Genomic DNA, 19,509 nt, shown 5'->3' with positions numbered 1-19,509 from the left:
ACTAGCCCACCCTCCCACCCAAAGAACAACTTCTTCTGCGCAGCTTGTTTTCTAGGCAGCAGCGCTATTGTGATGTCATCGGGGGGCATTGTGACAAGCCGCCAGTGTTCCGTCTCTTCATGTTGTGCACAGTTCAAACGGAAAATACATCAACAGGCAGACTACAGAAAAGCTTACTATCAAAGGTTAGAGGGGGGCTTTCTCAGAGGGCTTTTTACAGTTTTTCTATTCCCAATTAGCCGTTTAAGTGTACTTATTGAAAGTAGTAATTCTTTCATAGGCCGCCCTTTCTTAGTATTTGACGTTCCTTATATTGCGGTATGAGGCTTCGCAGTAGGTTGCAAACATTCATCACCCATGACTGTCCCCAATTGAGCTCAGAAGCTCAATGTCTATCATGACCTCTCTTTTAGAATGTCCAAGAGCAAGCAAACTATTCCTCCAGGAGAGGGCGCCAACAGACTACTAAAGAGATCATCATTACTCAAAGAAAACCCCAAAAACCAATGCATGATAGGAATAAACAGGTAACTTTCTTTGGAGTGGAAGCGGAGAGATCGCACCAGATGCCAATTCTAGATGTTATCACACCTGTGGTCACTGCAGCAGCAGGTGAATCCACTTTGTCCAAAAGGGATCTATTCCATTCAATTGCAAATGATCTAGATAAGACAGAGAACTGCAGCACGGGGACATAGCCGAGTTGGTCAGGTTGAGTGGTGATGAGTTTGCTATTTGGATGAATAAAGAAAGTCAAAAGTGTGAAAGATAAAAAACAAAAGGAGGAAGTGTGAAAAGTGAATGGGCCAAATTGAGGTGCATATGAAGACGTATGCTTTCTTCCAATTCATTAAATCGGGCTAATATGAATCAGGTGAATTGAGTTCTGCTTTTGGAAACTGGGTTAAGAAGGGGTGCACCGTTCCTGGAGGTACTGCAATACCAGGTCAATGCGTGGAGTGGACAGAGCAAGCTCTTTTTCCATCTCCCTGTTCTAAAAATCCATTTAATATATGGTCCCCAGATAGGGGACGTATCAGATATTAAACTGATAAGAACAGATACTACACTTGATCTTAGCCAAAAGGCCGAGAAGCGATAACCAGAATTGGTTTGGGCCTCGAGTGGCACCCTGGCCTATGCCGGACACATCTTAGGGAGAGAGAGCGAGAGGGAGACAAACCCACGCCTACACAAGACATTTTGTCACCCAAGCCAACCCTTGAAAAGGCTGCTTTGCAGAGCCAAAACAAGAAGAATGGTGCGTTTTGCAGCCGCCGCCCACTGCAATGAATCTGAATAACTCCTCCTTTAGGGCGCAAGCAACTCCCCTCCCCCTTGCAGTCTTTCCAATTCACGATACAAAAAGACGGACAGGACAGGTTGCCTGACTTTCCGTCACTGCCACCCTTTGCCATCCTTACCCGTAGAAAGCCCTTTCATCATCCCCAAACCCTAATCTTTTCCCTTTCCTTCCCAGCCCCCAAACCCTGCCCTCTGTACCTTTCTCACCACCCGCTTCCCTTCTCCTGTCATCCCCCTACCACCCGGGAAAAAAAGAGATTGCCCCCTCCTTCCACTAGCCCACCCTCCCACCCAAAGAACAACTTCTTCTGCGCAGCTTGTTTTCTAGGCAGCAGCGCTATTGTGATGTCATCGGGGGGCATTGTGACAAGCCGCCAGTGTTCCGTCTCTTCATGTTGTGCACAGTTCAAACGGAAAATACATCAACAGGCAGACTACAGAAAAGCTTACTATCAAAGGTTAGAGGGGGGCTTTCTCAGAGGGCTTTTTACAGTTTTTCTATTCCCAATTAGCCGTTTAAGTGTACTTATTGAAAGTAGTAATTCTTTCATAGGCCGCCCTTTCTTAGTATTTGACGTTCCTTATATTGCGGTATGAGGCTTCGCAGTAGGTTGCAAACATTCATCACCCATGACTGTCCCCAATTGAGCTCAGAAGCTCAATGTCTATCATGACCTCTCTTTTAGAATGTCCAAGAGCAAGCAAACTATTCCTCCAGGAGAGGGCGCCAACAGACTACTAAAGAGATCATCATTACTCAAAGAAAACCCCAAAAACCAATGCATGATAGGAATAAACAGGTAACTTTCTTTGGAGTGGAAGCGGAGAGATCGCACCAGATGCCAATTCTAGATGTTATCACACCTGTGGTCACTGCAGCAGCAGGTGAATCCACTTTGTCCAAAAGGGATCTATTCCATTCAATTGCAAATGATCTAGATAAGACAGAGAACTGCAGCACGGGGACATAGCCGAGTTGGTCAGGTTGAGTGGTGATGAGTTTGCTATTTGGATGAATAAAGAAAGTCAAAAGTGTGAAAGATAAAAAACAAAAGGAGGAAGTGTGAAAAGTGAATGGGCCAAATTGAGGTGCATATGAAGACGTATGCTTTCTTCCAATTCATTAAATCGGGCTAATATGAATCAGGTGAATTGAGTTCTGCTTTTGGAAACTGGGTTAAGAAGGGGTGCACCGTTCCTGGAGGTACTGCAATACCAGGTCAATGCGTGGAGTGGACAGAGCAAGCTCTTTTTCCATCTCCCTGTTCTAAAAATCCATTTAATATATGGTCCCCAGATAGGGGACGTATCAGATATTAAACTGATAAGAACAGATACTACACTTGATCTTAGCCAAAAGGCCGAGAAGCGATAACCAGAATTGGTTTGGGCCTCGAGTGGCACCCTGGCCTATGCCGGACACATCTTAGGGAGAGAGAGCGAGAGGGAGACAAACCCACGCCTACACAAGACATTTTGTCACCCAAGCCAACCCTTGAAAAGGCTGCTTTGCAGAGCCAAAACAAGAAGAATGGTGCGTTTTGCAGCCGCCGCCCACTGCAATGAATCTGAATAACTCCTCCTTTAGGGCGCAAGCAACTCCCCTCCCCCTTGCAGTCTTTCCAATTCACGATACAAAAAGACGGACAGGACAGGTTGCCTGACTTTACGTCACTGCCACCCTTTGCCATCCTTACCCGTAGAAAGCCCTTTCATCATCCCCAAACCCTAATCTTTTCCCTTTCCTTCCCAGCCCCCAAACCCTGCCCTCTGTACCTTTCTCACCACCCGCTTCCCTTCTCCTGTCATCCCCCTACCACCCGGGAAAAAAAGAGATTGCCCCCTCCTTCCACTAGCCCACCCTCCCACCCAAAGAACAACTTCTTCTGCGCAGCTTGTTTTCTAGGCAGCAGCGCTATTGTGATGTCATCGGGGGGCATTGTGACAAGCCGCCAGTGTTCCGTCTCTTCATGTTGTGCACAGTTCAAACGGAAAATACATCAACAGGCAGACTACAGAAAAGCTTACTATCAAAGGTTAGAGGGGGGCTTTCTCAGAGGGCTTTTTACAGTTTTTCTATTCCCAATTAGCCGTTTAAGTGTACTTATTGAAAGTAGTAATTCTTTCATAGGCCGCCCTTTCTTAGTATTTGACGTTCCTTATATTGCGGTATGAGGCTTCGCAGTAGGTTGCAAACATTCATCACCCATGACTGTCCCCAATTGAGCTCAGAAGCTCAATGTCTATCATGACCTCTCTTTTAGAATGTCCAAGAGCAAGCAAACTATTCCTCCAGGAGAGGGCGCCAACAGACTACTAAAGAGATCATCATTACTCAAAGAAAACCCCAAAAACCAATGCATGATAGGAATAAACAGGTAACTTTCTTTGGAGTGGAAGCGGAGAGATCGCACCAGATGCCAATTCTAGATGTTATCACACCTGTGGTCACTGCAGCAGCAGGTGAATCCACTTTGTCCAAAAGGGATCTATTCCATTCAATTGCAAATGATCTAGATAAGACAGAGAACTGCAGCACGGGGACATAGCCGAGTTGGTCAGGTTGAGTGGTGATGAGTTTGCTATTTGGATGAATAAAGAAAGTCAAAAGTGTGAAAGATAAAAAACAAAAGGAGGAAGTGTGAAAAGTGAATGGGCCAAATTGAGGTGCATATGAAGACGTATGCTTTCTTCCAATTCATTAAATCGGGCTAATATGAATCAGGTGAATTGAGTTCTGCTTTTGGAAACTGGGTTAAGAAGGGGTGCACCGTTCCTGGAGGTACTGCAATACCAGGTCAATGCGTGGAGTGGACAGAGCAAGCTCTTTTTCCATCTCCCTGTTCTAAAAATCCATTTAATATATGGTCCCCAGATAGGGGACGTATCAGATATTAAACTGATAAGAACAGATACTACACTTGATCTTAGCCAAAAGGCCGAGAAGCGATAACCAGAATTGGTTTGGGCCTCGAGTGGCACCCTGGCCTATGCCGGACACATCTTAGGGAGAGAGAGCGAGAGGGAGACAAACCCACGCCTACACAAGACATTTTGTCACCCAAGCCAACCCTTGAAAAGGCTGCTTTGCAGAGCCAAAACAAGAAGAATGGTGCGTTTTGCAGCCGCCGCCCACTGCAATGAATCTGAATAACTCCTCCTTTAGGGCGCAAGCAACTCCCCTCCCCCTTGCAGTCTTTCCAATTCACGATACAAAAAGACGGACAGGACAGGTTGCCTGACTTTCCGTCACTGCCACCCTTTGCCATCCTTACCCGTAGAAAGCCCTTTCATCATCCCCAAACCCTAATCTTTTCCCTTTCCTTCCCAGCCCCCAAACCCTGCCCTCTGTACCTTTCTCACCACCCGCTTCCCTTCTCCTGTCATCCCCCTACCACCCGGGAAAAAAAGAGATTGCCCCCTCCTTCCACTAGCCCACCCTCCCACCCAAAGAACAACTTCTTCTGCGCAGCTTGTTTTCTAGGCAGCAGCGCTATTGTGATGTCATCGGGGGGCATTGTGACAAGCCGCCAGTGTTCCGTCTCTTCATGTTGTGCACAGTTCAAACGGAAAATACATCAACAGGCAGACTACAGAAAAGCTTACTATCAAAGGTTAGAGGGGGGCTTTCTCAGAGGGCTTTTTACAGTTTTTCTATTCCCAATTAGCCGTTTAAGTGTACTTATTGAAAGTAGTAATTCTTTCATAGGCCGCCCTTTCTTAGTATTTGACGTTCCTTATATTGCGGTATGAGGCTTCGCAGTAGGTTGCAAACATTCATCACCCATGACTGTCCCCAATTGAGCTCAGAAGCTCAATGTCTATCATGACCTCTCTTTTAGAATGTCCAAGAGCAAGCAAACTATTCCTCCAGGAGAGGGCGCCAACAGACTACTAAAGAGATCATCATTACTCAAAGAAAACCCCAAAAACCAATGCATGATAGGAATAAACAGGTAACTTTCTTTGGAGTGGAAGCGGAGAGATCGCACCAGATGCCAATTCTAGATGTTATCACACCTGTGGTCACTGCAGCAGCAGGTGAATCCACTTTGTCCAAAAGGGATCTATTCCATTCAATTGCAAATGATCTAGATAAGACAGAGAACTGCAGCACGGGGACATAGCCGAGTTGGTCAGGTTGAGTGGTGATGAGTTTGCTATTTGGATGAATAAAGAAAGTCAAAAGTGTGAAAGATAAAAAACAAAAGGAGGAAGTGTGAAAAGTGAATGGGCCAAATTGAGGTGCATATGAAGACGTATGCTTTCTTCCAATTCATTAAATCGGGCTAATATGAATCAGGTGAATTGAGTTCTGCTTTTGGAAACTGGGTTAAGAAGGGGTGCACCGTTCCTGGAGGTACTGCAATACCAGGTCAATGCGTGGAGTGGACAGAGCAAGCTCTTTTTCCATCTCCCTGTTCTAAAAATCCATTTAATATATGGTCCCCAGATAGGGGACGTATCAGATATTAAACTGATAAGAACAGATTTTTGATTTAATGAAGCTTTCCAAAGCACCGCAAAAAATGCATGACCAAAGTCACACCAAAAACAGTGCAAAGGCTAGGATTCGTGTGGACCCCTCCGTGAGGAGAGGGTCCCCAAAAATCAACCCCGTCCCTCCGAGCCAGAAGGCCACAGCAAGGGTCAGGGATCTTCGGTGCTCCCCCAAGCCGAAGCCTGGTTGAGCCTTGTCGTTGCTCCCAGCGTCCACCCAGGCATCTTACCCAAGTGGAGTAGAGAGCTACTAGTTGTTGGTTTCGCAGCCGAAACTGCCCGGACCGTCAACCGGTGTTGGTTTCTCAGCCCAAGGCTAACCGGACCTCCAACCGGGTGTTGGTTTCTCAGCCGAAGCTGACCCAGACCTCCAACCGGGTGTTGGTTTCTCAGCCAAAGCTGACCCGGACCTCCAACCGGGTGTTAGTTTCTCAGCCCAAAGCTGACCAGACCTCCGACCGGGATTATAAAAATTTCCCTTCCTAGCCAGAAGGCCGGGATAGGGTAATATGCTCAAAAAGTATGAAAAGGCAAGGTACGGTGTGCTACAGAGCCCAAGGCTTGCCGGGGTCCCAAGCCAGCAAGCTCAGACTCACTCCAGGGTCGTCAGTCCTGGGGCACGTTGTACCATAGCCCCCCATCCTTACTCAGTCTAATAGCCTCGATCCTGGTAGGGCCATGTTTTCCACTAGATGAATATACTATCCACCCAGAGTACTAGCAAGCGCAACCTTCCAGTGTGCATTGTATCATTGTACTAAGGTGGCCTGGAGCTTAAACCACCTCTTCGAACAACACTACACTTGATCTTAGCCAAAAGGCCGAGAAGCGATAACCAGAATTGGTTTGGGCCTCGAGTGGCACCCTGGCCTATGCCGGACACATCTTAGGGAGAGAGAGCGAGAGGGAGACAAACCCACGCCTACACAAGACATTTTGTCACCCAAGCCAACCCTTGAAAAGGCTGCTTTGCAGAGCCAAAACAAGAAGAATGGTGCGTTTTGCAGCCGCCGCCCACTGCAATGAATCTGAATAACTCCTCCTTTAGGGCGCAAGCAACTCCCCTCCCCCTTGCAGTCTTTCCAATTCACGATACAAAAAGACGGACAGGACAGGTTGCCTGACTTTCCGTCACTGCCACCCTTTGCCATCCTTACCCGTAGAAAGCCCTTTCATCATCCCCAAACCCTAATCTTTTCCCTTTCCTTCCCAGCCCCCAAACCCTGCCCTCTGTACCTTTCTCACCACCCGCTTCCCTTCTCCTGTCATCCCCCTACCACCCGGGAAAAAAAGAGATTGCCCCCTCCTTCCACTAGCCCACCCTCCCACCCAAAGAACAACTTCTTCTGCGCAGCTTGTTTTCTAGGCAGCAGCGCTATTGTGATGTCATCGGGGGGCATTGTGACAAGCCGCCAGTGTTCCGTCTCTTCATGTTGTGCACAGTTCAAACGGAAAATACATCAACAGGCAGACTACAGAAAAGCTTACTATCAAAGGTTAGAGGGGGGCTTTCTCAGAGGGCTTTTTACAGTTTTTCTATTCCCAATTAGCCGTTTAAGTGTACTTATTGAAAGTAGTAATTCTTTCATAGGCCGCCCTTTCTTAGTATTTGACGTTCCTTATATTGCGGTATGAGGCTTCGCAGTAGGTTGCAAACATTCATCACCCATGACTGTCCCCAATTGAGCTCAGAAGCTCAATGTCTATCATGACCTCTCTTTTAGAATGTCCAAGAGCAAGCAAACTATTCCTCCAGGAGAGGGCGCCAACAGACTACTAAAGAGATCATCATTACTCAAAGAAAACCCCAAAAACCAATGCATGATAGGAATAAACAGGTAACTTTCTTTGGAGTGGAAGCGGAGAGATCGCACCAGATGCCAATTCTAGATGTTATCACACCTGTGGTCACTGCAGCAGCAGGTGAATCCACTTTGTCCAAAAGGGATCTATTCCATTCAATTGCAAATGATCTAGATAAGACAGAGAACTGCAGCACGGGGACATAGCCGAGTTGGTCAGGTTGAGTGGTGATGAGTTTGCTATTTGGATGAATAAAGAAAGTCAAAAGTGTGAAAGATAAAAAACAAAAGGAGGAAGTGTGAAAAGTGAATGGGCCAAATTGAGGTGCATATGAAGACGTATGCTTTCTTCCAATTCATTAAATCGGGCTAATATGAATCAGGTGAATTGAGTTCTGCTTTTGGAAACTGGGTTAAGAAGGGGTGCACCGTTCCTGGAGGTACTGCAATACCAGGTCAATGCGTGGAGTGGACAGAGCAAGCTCTTTTTCCATCTCCCTGTTCTAAAAATCCATTTAATATATGGTCCCCAGATAGGGGACGTATCAGATATTAAACTGATAAGAACAGATACTACACTTGATCTTAGCCAAAAGGCCGAGAAGCGATAACCAGAATTGGTTTGGGCCTCGAGTGGCACCCTGGCCTATGCCGGACACATCTTAGGGAGAGAGAGCGAGAGGGAGACAAACCCACGCCTACACAAGACATTTTGTCACCCAAGCCAACCCTTGAAAAGGCTGCTTTGCAGAGCCAAAACAAGAAGAATGGTGCGTTTTGCAGCCGCCGCCCACTGCAATGAATCTGAATAACTCCTCCTTTAGGGCGCAAGCAACTCCCCTCCCCCTTGCAGTCTTTCCAATTCACGATACAAAAAGACGGACAGGACAGGTTGCCTGACTTTCCGTCACTGCCACCCTTTGCCATCCTTACCCGTAGAAAGCCCTTTCATCATCCCCAAACCCTAATCTTTTCCCTTTCCTTCCCAGCCCCCAAACCCTGCCCTCTGTACCTTTCTCACCACCCGCTTCCCTTCTCCTGTCATCCCCCTACCACCCGGGAAAAAAAGAGATTGCCCCCTCCTTCCACTAGCCCACCCTCCCACCCAAAGAACAACTTCTTCTGCGCAGCTTGTTTTCTAGGCAGCAGCGCTATTGTGATGTCATCGGGGGGCATTGTGACAAGCCGCCAGTGTTCCGTCTCTTCATGTTGTGCACAGTTCAAACGGAAAATACATCAACAGGCAGACTACAGAAAAGCTTACTATCAAAGGTTAGAGGGGGGCTTTCTCAGAGGGCTTTTTACAGTTTTTCTATTCCCAATTAGCCGTTTAAGTGTACTTATTGAAAGTAGTAATTCTTTCATAGGCCGCCCTTTCTTAGTATTTGACGTTCCTTATATTGCGGTATGAGGCTTCGCAGTAGGTTGCAAACATTCATCACCCATGACTGTCCCCAATTGAGCTCAGAAGCTCAATGTCTATCATGACCTCTCTTTTAGAATGTCCAAGAGCAAGCAAACTATTCCTCCAGGAGAGGGCGCCAACAGACTACTAAAGAGATCATCATTACTCAAAGAAAACCCCAAAAACCAATGCATGATAGGAATAAACAGGTAACTTTCTTTGGAGTGGAAGCGGAGAGATCGCACCAGATGCCAATTCTAGATGTTATCACACCTGTGGTCACTGCAGCAGCAGGTGAATCCACTTTGTCCAAAAGGGATCTATTCCATTCAATTGCAAATGATCTAGATAAGACAGAGAACTGCAGCACGGGGACATAGCCGAGTTGGTCAGGTTGAGTGGTGATGAGTTTGCTATTTGGATGAATAAAGAAAGTCAAAAGTGTGAAAGATAAAAAACAAAAGGAGGAAGTGTGAAAAGTGAATGGGCCAAATTGAGGTGCATATGAAGACGTATGCTTTCTTCCAATTCATTAAATCGGGCTAATATGAATCAGGTGAATTGAGTTCTGCTTTTGGAAACTGGGTTAAGAAGGGGTGCACCGTTCCTGGAGGTACTGCAATACCAGGTCAATGCGTGGAGTGGACAGAGCAAGCTCTTTTTCCATCTCCCTGTTCTAAAAATCCATTTAATATATGGTCCCCAGATAGGGGACGTATCAGATATTAAACTGATAAGAACAGATACTACACTTGATCTTAGCCAAAAGGCCGAGAAGCGATAACCAGAATTGGTTTGGGCCTCGAGTGGCACCCTGGCCTATGCCGGACACATCTTAGGGAGAGAGAGCGAGAGGGAGACAAACCCACGCCTACACAAGACATTTTGTCACCCAAGCCAACCCTTGAAAAGGCTGCTTTGCAGAGCCAAAACAAGAAGAATGGTGCGTTTTGCAGCCGCCGCCCACTGCAATGAATCTGAATAACTCCTCCTTTAGGGCGCAAGCAACTCCCCTCCCCCTTGCAGTCTTTCCAATTCACGATACAAAAAGACGGACAGGACAGGTTGCCTGACTTTCCGTCACTGCCACCCTTTGCCATCCTTACCCGTAGAAAGCCCTTTCATCATCCCCAAACCCTAATCTTTTCCCTTTCCTTCCCAGCCCCCAAACCCTGCCCTCTGTACCTTTCTCACCACCCGCTTCCCTTCTCCTGTCATCCCCCTACCACCCGGGAAAAAAAGAGATTGCCCCCTCCTTCCACTAGCCCACCCTCCCACCCAAAGAACAACTTCTTCTGCGCAGCTTGTTTTCTAGGCAGCAGCGCTATTGTGATGTCATCGGGGGGCATTGTGACAAGCCGCCAGTGTTCCGTCTCTTCATGTTGTGCACAGTTCAAACGGAAAATACATCAACAGGCAGACTACAGAAAAGCTTACTATCAAAGGTTAGAGGGGGGCTTTCTCAGAGGGCTTTTTACAGTTTTTCTATTCCCAATTAGCCGTTTAAGTGTACTTATTGAAAGTAGTAATTCTTTCATAGGCCGCCCTTTCTTAGTATTTGACGTTCCTTATATTGCGGTATGAGGCTTCGCAGTAGGTTGCAAACATTCATCACCCATGACTGTCCCCAATTGAGCTCAGAAGCTCAATGTCTATCATGACCTCTCTTTTAGAATGTCCAAGAGCAAGCAAACTATTCCTCCAGGAGAGGGCGCCAACAGACTACTAAAGAGATCATCATTACTCAAAGAAAACCCCAAAAACCAATGCATGATAGGAATAAACAGGTAACTTTCTTTGGAGTGGAAGCGGAGAGATCGCACCAGATGCCAATTCTAGATGTTATCACACCTGTGGTCACTGCAGCAGCAGGTGAATCCACTTTGTCCAAAAGGGATCTATTCCATTCAATTGCAAATGATCTAGATAAGACAGAGAACTGCAGCACGGGGACATAGCCGAGTTGGTCAGGTTGAGTGGTGATGAGTTTGCTATTTGGATGAATAAAGAAAGTCAAAAGTGTGAAAGATAAAAAACAAAAGGAGGAAGTGTGAAAAGTGAATGGGCCAAATTGAGGTGCATATGAAGACGTATGCTTTCTTCCAATTCATTAAATCGGGCTAATATGAATCAGGTGAATTGAGTTCTGCTTTTGGAAACTGGGTTAAGAAGGGGTGCACCGTTCCTGGAGGTACTGCAATACCAGGTCAATGCGTGGAGTGGACAGAGCAAGCTCTTTTTCCATCTCCCTGTTCTAAAAATCCATTTAATATATGGTCCCCAGATAGGGGACGTATCAGATATTAAACTGATAAGAACAGATACTACACTTGATCTTAGCCAAAAGGCCGAGAAGCGATAACCAGAATTGGTTTGGGCCTCGAGTGGCACCCTGGCCTATGCCGGACACATCTTAGGGAGAGAGAGCGAGAGGGAGACAAACCCACGCCTACACAAGACATTTTGTCACCCAAGCCAACCCTTGAAAAGGCTGCTTTGCAGAGCCAAAACAAGAAGAATGGTGCGTTTTGCAGCCGCCGCCCACTGCAATGAATCTGAATAACTCCTCCTTTAGGGCGCAAGCAACTCCCCTCCCCCTTGCAGTCTTTCCAATTCACGATACAAAAAGACGGACAGGACAGGTTGCCTGACTTTCCGTCACTGCCACCCTTTGCCATCCTTACCCGTAGAAAGCCCTTTCATCATCCCCAAACCCTAATCTTTTCCCTTTCCTTCCCAGCCCCCAAACCCTGCCCTCTGTACCTTTCTCACCACCCGCTTCCCTTCTCCTGTCATCCCCCTACCACCCGGGAAAAAAAGAGATTGCCCCCTCCTTCCACTAGCCCACCCTCCCACCCAAAGAACAACTTCTTCTGCGCAGCTTGTTTTCTAGGCAGCAGCGCTATTGTGATGTCATCGGGGGGCATTGTGACAAGCCGCCAGTGTTCCGTCTCTTCATGTTGTGCACAGTTCAAACGGAAAATACATCAACAGGCAGACTACAGAAAAGCTTACTATCAAAGGTTAGAGGGGGGCTTTCTCAGAGGGCTTTTTACAGTTTTTCTATTCCCAATTAGCCGTTTAAGTGTACTTATTGAAAGTAGTAATTCTTTCATAGGCCGCCCTTTCTTAGTATTTGACGTTCCTTATATTGCGGTATGAGGCTTCGCAGTAGGTTGCAAACATTCATCACCCATGACTGTCCCCAATTGAGCTCAGAAGCTCAATGTCTATCATGACCTCTCTTTTAGAATGTCCAAGAGCAAGCAAACTATTCCTCCAGGAGAGGGCGCCAACAGACTACTAAAGAGATCATCATTACTCAAAGAAAACCCCAAAAACCAATGCATGATAGGAATAAACAGGTAACTTTCTTTGGAGTGGAAGCGGAGAGATCGCACCAGATGCCAATTCTAGATGTTATCACACCTGTGGTCACTGCAGCAGCAGGTGAATCCACTTTGTCCAAAAGGGATCTATTCCATTCAATTGCAAATGATCTAGATAAGACAGAGAACTGCAGCACGGGGACATAGCCGAGTTGGTCAGGTTGAGTGGTGATGAGTTTGCTATTTGGATGAATAAGGAAAGTCAAAAGTGTGAAAGATAAAAAACAAAAGGAGGAAGTGTGAAAAGTGAATGGGCCAAATTGAGGTGCATATGAAGACTTATGCTTTCTTCCAATTCATTAAATCGGGCTAATATGAATCAGGTGAATTGAGTTCTGCTTTTGGAAACTGGGTTAAGAAGGGGTGCACCGTTCCTGGAGGTACTGCAATACCAGGTCAATGCGTGGAGTGGACAGAGCAAGCTCTTTTTCCATCTCCCTGTTCTAAAAATCCATTTAATATATGGTCCCCAGATAGGGGACGTATCAGATATTAAACTGATAAGAACAGATACTACACTTGATCTTAGCCAAAAGGCCGAGAAGCGATAACCAGAATTGGTTTGGGCCTCGAGTGGCACCCTGGCCTATGCCGGACACATCTTAGGGAGAGAGAGCGAGAGGGAGACAAACCCACGCCTACACAAGACATTTTGTCACCCAAGCCAACCCTTGAAAAGGCTGCTTTGCAGAGCCAAAACAAGAAGAATGGTGCGTTTTGCAGCCGCCGCCCACTGCAATGAATCTGAATAACTCCTCCTTTAGGGCGCAAGCAACTCCCCTCCCCCTTGCAGTCTTTCCAATTCACGATACAAAAAGACGGACAGGACAGGTTGCCTGACTTTCCGTCACTGCCACCCTTTGCCATCCTTACCCGTAGAAAGCCCTTTCATCATCCCCAAACCCTAATCTTTTCCCTTTCCTTCCCAGCCCCCAAACCCTGCCCTCTGTACCTTTCTCACCACCCGCTTCCCTTCTCCTGTCATCCCCCTACCACCCGGGAAAAAAAGAGATTGCCCCCTCCTTCCACTAGCCCACCCTCCCACCCAAAGAACAACTTCTTCTGCGCAGCTTGTTTTCTAGGCAGCAGCGCTATTGTGATGTCATCGGGGGGCATTGTGACAAGCCGCCAGTGTTCCGTCTCTTCATGTTGTGCACAGTTCAAACGGAAAATACATCAACAGGCAGACTACAGAAAAGCTTACTATCAAAGGTTAGAGGGGGGCTTTCTCAGAGGGCTTTTTACAGTTTTTCTATTCCCAATTAGCCGTTTAAGTGTACTTATTGAAAGTAGTAATTCTTTCATAGGCCGCCCTTTCTTAGTATTTGACGTTCCTTATATTGCGGTATGAGGCTTTGCAGTAGGTTGCAAACATTCATCACCCATGACTGTCCCCAATTGAGCTCAGAAGCTCAATGTCTATCATGACCTCTCTTTTAGAATGTCCAAGAGCAAGCAAACTATTCCTCCAGGAGAGGGCGCCAACAGACTACTAAAGAGATCATCATTACTCAAAGAAAACCCCAAAAACCAATGCATGATAGGAATAAACAGGTAACTTTCTTTGGAGTGGAAGCGGAGAGATCGCACCAGATGCCAATTCTAGATGTTATCACACCTGTGGTCACTGCAGCAGCAGGTGAATCCACTTTGTCCAAAAGGGATCTATTCCATTCAATTGCAAATGATCTAGATAAGACAGAGAACTGCAGCACGGGGACATAGCCGAGTTGGTCAGGTTGAGTGGTGATGAGTTTGCTATTTGGATGAATAAAGAAAGTCAAAAGTGTGAAAGATAAAAAACAAAAGGAGGAAGTGTGAAAAGTGAATGGGCCAAATTGAGGTGCATATGAAGACGTATGCTTTCTTCCAATTCATTAAATCGGGCTAATATGAATCAGGTGAATTGAGTTCTGCTTTTGGAAACTGGGTTAAGAAGGGGTGCACCGTTCCTGGAGGTACTGCAATACCAGGTCAATGCGTGGAGTGGACAGAGCAAGCTCTTTTTCCATCTCCCTGTTCTAAAAATCCATTTAATATATGGTCCCCAGATAGGGGACGTATCAGATATTAAACTGATAAGAACAGATACTACACTTGATCTTAGCCAAAAGGCCGAGAAGCGATAACCAGAATTGGTTTGGGCCTCGAGTGGCACCCTGGCCTATGCCGGACACATCTTAGGGAGAGAGAGCGAGAGGGAGACAAACCCACGCCTACACAAGACATTTTGTCACCCAAGCCAACCCTTGAAAAGGCTGCTTTGCAGAGCCAAAACAAGAAGAATGGTGCGTTTTGCAGCCGCCGCCCACTGCAATGAATCTGAATAACTCCTCCTTTAGGGCGCAAGCAACTCCCCTCCCCCTTGCAGTCTTTCCAATTCACGATACAAAAAGACGGACAGGACAGGTTGCCTGACTTTCCGTCACTGCCACCCTTTGCCATCCTTACCCGTAGAAAGCCCTTTCATCATCCCCAAACCCTAATCTTTTCCCTTTCCTTCCCAGCCCCCAAACCCTGCCCTCTGTACCTTTCTCACCACCCGCTTCCCTTCTCCTGTCATCCCCCTACCACCCGGGAAAAAAAGAGATTGCCCCCTCCTTCCACTAGCCCACCCTCCCACCCAAAGAACAACTTCTTCTGCGCAGCTTGTTTTCTAGGCAGCAGCGCTATTGTGATGTCATCGGGGGGCATTGTGACAAGCCGCCAGTGTTCCGTCTCTTCATGTTGTGCACAGTTCAAACGGAAAATACATCAACAGGCAGACTACAGAAAAGCTTACTATCAAAGGTTAGAGGGGGGCTTTCTCAGAGGGCTTTTTACAGTTTTTCTATTCCCAATTAGCCGTTTAAGTGTACTTATTGAAAGTAGTAATTCTTTCATAGGCCGCCCTTTCTTAGTATTTGACGTTCCTTATATTGCGGTATGAGGCTTCGCAGTAGGTTGCAAACATTCATCACCCATGACTGTCCCCAATTGAGCTCAGAAGCTCAATGTCTATCATGACCTCTCTTTTAGAATGTCCAAGAGCAAGCAAACTATTCCTCCAGGAGAGGGCGCCAACAGACTACTAAAGAGATCATCATTACTCAAAGAAAACCCCAAAAACCAATGCATGATAGGAATAAACAGGTAACTTTCTTTGGAGTGGAAGCGGAGAGATCGCACCAGATGCCAATTCTAGATGTTATCACACCTGTGGTCACTGCAGCAGCAGGTGAATCCACTTTGTCCAAAAGGGATCTATTCCATTCAATTGCAAATGATCTAGATAAGACAGAGAACTGCAGCACGGGGACATAGCCGAGTTGGTCAGGTTGAGTGGTGATGAGTTTGCTATTTGGATGAATAAAGAAAGTCAAAAGTGTGAAAGATAAAAAACAAAAGGAGGAAGTGTGAAAAGTGAATGGGCCAAATTGAGGTGCATATGAAGACGTATGCTTTCTTCCAATTCATTAAATCGGGCTAATATGAATCAGGTGAATTGAGTTCTGCTTTTGGAAACTGGGTTAAGAAGGGGTGCACCGTTCCTGGAGGTACTGCAATACCAGGTCAATGCGTGGAGTGGACAGAGCAAGCTCTTTTTCCATCTCCCTGTTCTAAAAATCCATTTAATATATGGTCCCCAGATAGGGGACGTATCAGATATTAAACTGATAAGAACAGATACTACACTTGATCTTAGCCAAAAGGCCGAGAAGCGATAACCAGAATTGGTTTGGGCCTCGAGTGGCACCCTGGCCTATGCCGGACACATCTTAGGGAGAGAGAGCGAGAGGGAGACAAACCCACGCCTACACAAGACATTTTGTCACCCAAGCCAACCCTTGAAAAGGCTGCTTTGCAGAGCCAAAACAAGAAGAATGGTGCGTTTTGCAGCCGCCGCCCACTGCAATGAATCTGAATAACTCCTCCTTTAGGGCGCAAGCAACTCCCCTCCCCCTTGCAGTCTTTCCAATTCACGATACAAAAAGACGGACAGGACAGGTTGCCTGACTTTCCGTCACTCTGCCACCCTTTGCCATCCTTACCCGTAGAAAGCCCTTTCATCATCCCCAAACCCTAATCTTTTCCCTTTCCTTCCCAGCCCCCAAACCCTGCCCTCTGTACCTTTCTCACCACCCGCTTCCCTTCTCCTGTCATCCCCCTACCACCCGGGAAAAAAAGAGATTGCCCCCTCCTTCCACTAGCCCACCCTCCCACCCAAAGAACAACTTCTTCTGCGCAGCTTGTTTTCTAGGCAGCAGCGCTATTGTGATGTCATCGGGGGGCATTGTGACAAGCCGCCAGTGTTCCGTCTCTTCATGTTGTGCACAGTTCAAACGGAAAATACATCAACAGGCAGACTACAGAAAAGCTTACTATCAAAGGTTAGAGGGGGGCTTTCTCAGAGGGCTTTTTACAGTTTTTCTATTCCCAATTAGCCGTTTAAGTGTACTTATTGAAAGTAGTAATTCTTTCATAGGCCGCCCTTTCTTAGTATTTGACGTTCCTTATATTGCGGTATGAGGCTTCGCAGTAGGTTGCAAACATTCATCACCCATGACTGTCCCCAATTGAGCTCAGAAGCTCAATGTCTATCATGACCTCTCTTTTAGAATGTCCAAGAGCAAGCAAACTATTCCTCCAGGAGAGGGCGCCAACAGACTACTAAAGAGATCATCATTACTCAAAGAAAACCCCAAAAACCAATGCATGATAGGAATAAACAGGTAACTTTCTTTGGAGTGGAAGCGGAGAGATCGCACCAGATGCCAATTCTAGATGTTATCACACCTGTGGTCACTGCAGCAGCAGGTGAATCCACTTTGTCCAAAAGGGATCTATTCCATTCAATTGCAAATGATCTAGATAAGACAGAGAACTGCAGCACGGGGACATAGCCGAGTTGGTCAGGTTGAGTGGTGATGAGTTTGCTATTTGGATGAATAAAGAAAGTCAAAAGTGTGAAAGATAAAAAACAAAAGGAGGAAGTGTGAAAAGTGAATGGGCCAAATTGAGGTGCATATGAAGACGTATGCTTTCTTCCAATTCATTAAATCGGGCTAATATGAATCAGGTGAATTGAGTTCTGCTTTTGGAAACTGGGTTAAGAAGGGGTGCACCGTTCCTGGAGGTACTGCAATACCAGGTCAATGCGTGGAGTGGACAGAGCAAGCTCTTTTTCCATCTCCCTGTTCTAAAAATCCATTTAATATATGGTCCCCAGATAGGGGACGTATCAGATATTAAACTGATAAGAACAGATACTACACTTGATCTTAGCCAAAAGGCCGAGAAGCGATAACCAGAATTGGTTTGGGCCTCGAGTGGCACCCTGGCCTATGCCGGACACATCTTAGGGAGAGAGAGCGAGAGGGAGACAAACCCACGCCTACACAAGACATTTTGTCACCCAAGCCAACCCTTGAAAAGGCTGCTTTGCAGAGCCAAAACAAGAAGAATGGTGCGTTTTGCAGCCGCCGCCCACTGCAATGAATCTGAATAACTCCTCCTTTAGGGCGCAAGCAACTCCCCTCCCCCTTGCAGTCTTTCCAATTCACGATACAAAAAGACGGACAGGACAGGTTGCCTGACTTTCCGTCACTGCCACCCTTTGCCATCCTTACCCGTAGAAAGCCCTTTCATCATCCCCAAACCCTAATCTTTTCCCTTTCCTTCCCAGCCCCCAAACCCTGCCCTCTGTACCTTTCTCACCACCCGCTTCCCTTCTCCTGTCATCCCCCTACCACCCGGGAAAAAAAGAGATTGCCCCCTCCTTCCACTAGCCCACCCTCCCACCCAAAGAACAACTTCTTCTGCGCAGCTTGTTTTCTAGGCAGCAGCGCTATTGTGATGTCATCGGGGGGCATTGTGACAAGCCGCCAGTGTTCCGTCTCTTCATGTTGTGCACAGTTCAAACGGAAAATACATCAACAGGCAGACTACAGAAAAGCTTACTATCAAAGGTTAGAGGGGGGCTTTCTCAGAGGGCTTTTTACAGTTTTTCTATTCCCAATTAGCCGTTTAAGTGTACTTATTGAAAGTAGTAATTCTTTCATAGGCCGCCCTTTCTTAGTATTTGACGTTCCTTATATTGCGGTATGAGGCTTCGCAGTAGGTTGCAAACATTCATCACCCATGACTGTCCCCAATTGAGCTCAGAAGCTCAATGTCTATCATGACCTCTCTTTTAGAATGTCCAAGAGCAAGCAAACTATTCCTCCAGGAGAGGGCGCCAACAGACTACTAAAGAGATCATCATTACTCAAAGAAAACCCCAAAAACCAATGCATGATAGGAATAAACAGGTAACTTTCTTTGGAGTGGAAGCGGAGAGATCGCACCAGATGCCAATTCTAGATGTTATCACACCTGTGGTCACTGCAGCAGCAGGTGAATCCACTTTGTCCAAAAGGGATCTATTCCATTCAATTGCAAATGATCTAGATAAGACAGAGAACTGCAGCACGGGGACATAGCCGAGTTGGTCAGGTTGAGTGGTGATGAGTTTGCTATTTGGATGAATAAAGAAAGTCAAAAGTGTGAAAGATAAAAAACAAAAGGAGGAAGTGTGAAAAGTGAATGGGCCAAATTGAGGTGCATATGAAGACGTATGCTTTCTTCCAATTCATTAAATCGGGCTAATATGAATCAGGTGAATTGAGTTCTGCTTTTGGAAACTGGGTTAAGAAGGGGTGCACCGTTCCTGGAGGTACTGCAATACCAGGTCAATGCGTGGAGTGGACAGAGCAAGCTCTTTTTCCATCTCCCTGTTCTAAAAATCCATTTAATATATGGTCCCCAGATAGGGGACGTATCAGATATTAAACTGATAAGAACAGATACTACACTTGATCTTAGCCAAAAGGCCGAGAAGCGATAACCAGAATTGGTTTGGGCCTCGAGTGGCACCCTGGCCTATGCCGGACACATCTTAGGGAGAGAGAGCGAGAGGGAGACAAACCCACGCCTACACAAGACATTTTGTCACCCAAGCCAACCCTTGAAAAGGCTGCTTTGCAGAGCCAAAACAAGAAGAATGGTGCGTTTTGCAGCCGCCGCCCACTGCAATGAATCTGAATAACTCCTCCTTTAGGGCGCAAGCAACTCCCCTCCCCCTTGCAGT

The 19,509-nt window shown here is 46.5% G+C and overlaps 12 non-coding genes across 12 annotated transcripts; all 12 read right to left on the bottom strand.

The window, feature by feature from the left end:
* Positions 1–909: 909 nt before the first annotated feature.
* On the bottom strand, positions 910–1,100 carry LOC142274813 (U2 spliceosomal RNA). The gene has a single exon (XR_012739051.1). It is a non-coding gene; the product is annotated as a U2 spliceosomal RNA (small nuclear RNA).
* Positions 1,101–2,487: 1,387 nt separating this feature from the next.
* Positions 2,488–2,678, bottom strand: LOC142274812 (U2 spliceosomal RNA). Its single transcript, XR_012739050.1, has one exon. It is a non-coding gene; the product is annotated as a U2 spliceosomal RNA (small nuclear RNA).
* Positions 2,679–4,065: 1,387 nt separating this feature from the next.
* LOC142274811 (U2 spliceosomal RNA) lies at positions 4,066–4,256 on the bottom strand. The gene has a single exon (XR_012739049.1). It is a non-coding gene; the product is annotated as a U2 spliceosomal RNA (small nuclear RNA).
* A 1,387-nt stretch (positions 4,257–5,643) lies between these two features.
* Positions 5,644–5,836, bottom strand: LOC142274833 (U2 spliceosomal RNA). The gene has a single exon (XR_012739069.1). It is a non-coding gene; the product is annotated as a U2 spliceosomal RNA (small nuclear RNA).
* A 2,189-nt stretch (positions 5,837–8,025) lies between these two features.
* Positions 8,026–8,216, bottom strand: LOC142274810 (U2 spliceosomal RNA). Its single transcript, XR_012739048.1, has one exon. It is a non-coding gene; the product is annotated as a U2 spliceosomal RNA (small nuclear RNA).
* Positions 8,217–9,603: 1,387 nt separating this feature from the next.
* LOC142274809 (U2 spliceosomal RNA) lies at positions 9,604–9,794 on the bottom strand. The gene has a single exon (XR_012739047.1). It is a non-coding gene; the product is annotated as a U2 spliceosomal RNA (small nuclear RNA).
* Positions 9,795–11,181: 1,387 nt separating this feature from the next.
* Positions 11,182–11,372, bottom strand: LOC142274806 (U2 spliceosomal RNA). Its single transcript, XR_012739045.1, has one exon. It is a non-coding gene; the product is annotated as a U2 spliceosomal RNA (small nuclear RNA).
* A 1,387-nt stretch (positions 11,373–12,759) lies between these two features.
* On the bottom strand, positions 12,760–12,950 carry LOC142274805 (U2 spliceosomal RNA). Its single transcript, XR_012739044.1, has one exon. It is a non-coding gene; the product is annotated as a U2 spliceosomal RNA (small nuclear RNA).
* Positions 12,951–14,337: 1,387 nt separating this feature from the next.
* Positions 14,338–14,528, bottom strand: LOC142274804 (U2 spliceosomal RNA). The gene has a single exon (XR_012739043.1). It is a non-coding gene; the product is annotated as a U2 spliceosomal RNA (small nuclear RNA).
* A 1,387-nt stretch (positions 14,529–15,915) lies between these two features.
* On the bottom strand, positions 15,916–16,106 carry LOC142274803 (U2 spliceosomal RNA). Its single transcript, XR_012739042.1, has one exon. It is a non-coding gene; the product is annotated as a U2 spliceosomal RNA (small nuclear RNA).
* Positions 16,107–17,495: 1,389 nt separating this feature from the next.
* On the bottom strand, positions 17,496–17,686 carry LOC142274802 (U2 spliceosomal RNA). The gene has a single exon (XR_012739041.1). It is a non-coding gene; the product is annotated as a U2 spliceosomal RNA (small nuclear RNA).
* Positions 17,687–19,073: 1,387 nt separating this feature from the next.
* Positions 19,074–19,264, bottom strand: LOC142274801 (U2 spliceosomal RNA). The gene has a single exon (XR_012739040.1). It is a non-coding gene; the product is annotated as a U2 spliceosomal RNA (small nuclear RNA).
* Between the last annotated feature and the right edge of the window lie 245 nt (positions 19,265–19,509).

This window comes from Anomaloglossus baeobatrachus, unplaced genomic scaffold (genome assembly GCF_048569485.1).
Source record: "Anomaloglossus baeobatrachus isolate aAnoBae1 unplaced genomic scaffold, aAnoBae1.hap1 Scaffold_3800, whole genome shotgun sequence".
In the NCBI taxonomy this organism is placed as follows: Eukaryota; Metazoa; Chordata; class Amphibia; order Anura; family Aromobatidae; genus Anomaloglossus; species Anomaloglossus baeobatrachus.
The sequence above is the reverse complement of the archived record's forward strand: the minus strand, read 5'-3'. Positions and strand labels throughout refer to the sequence as shown.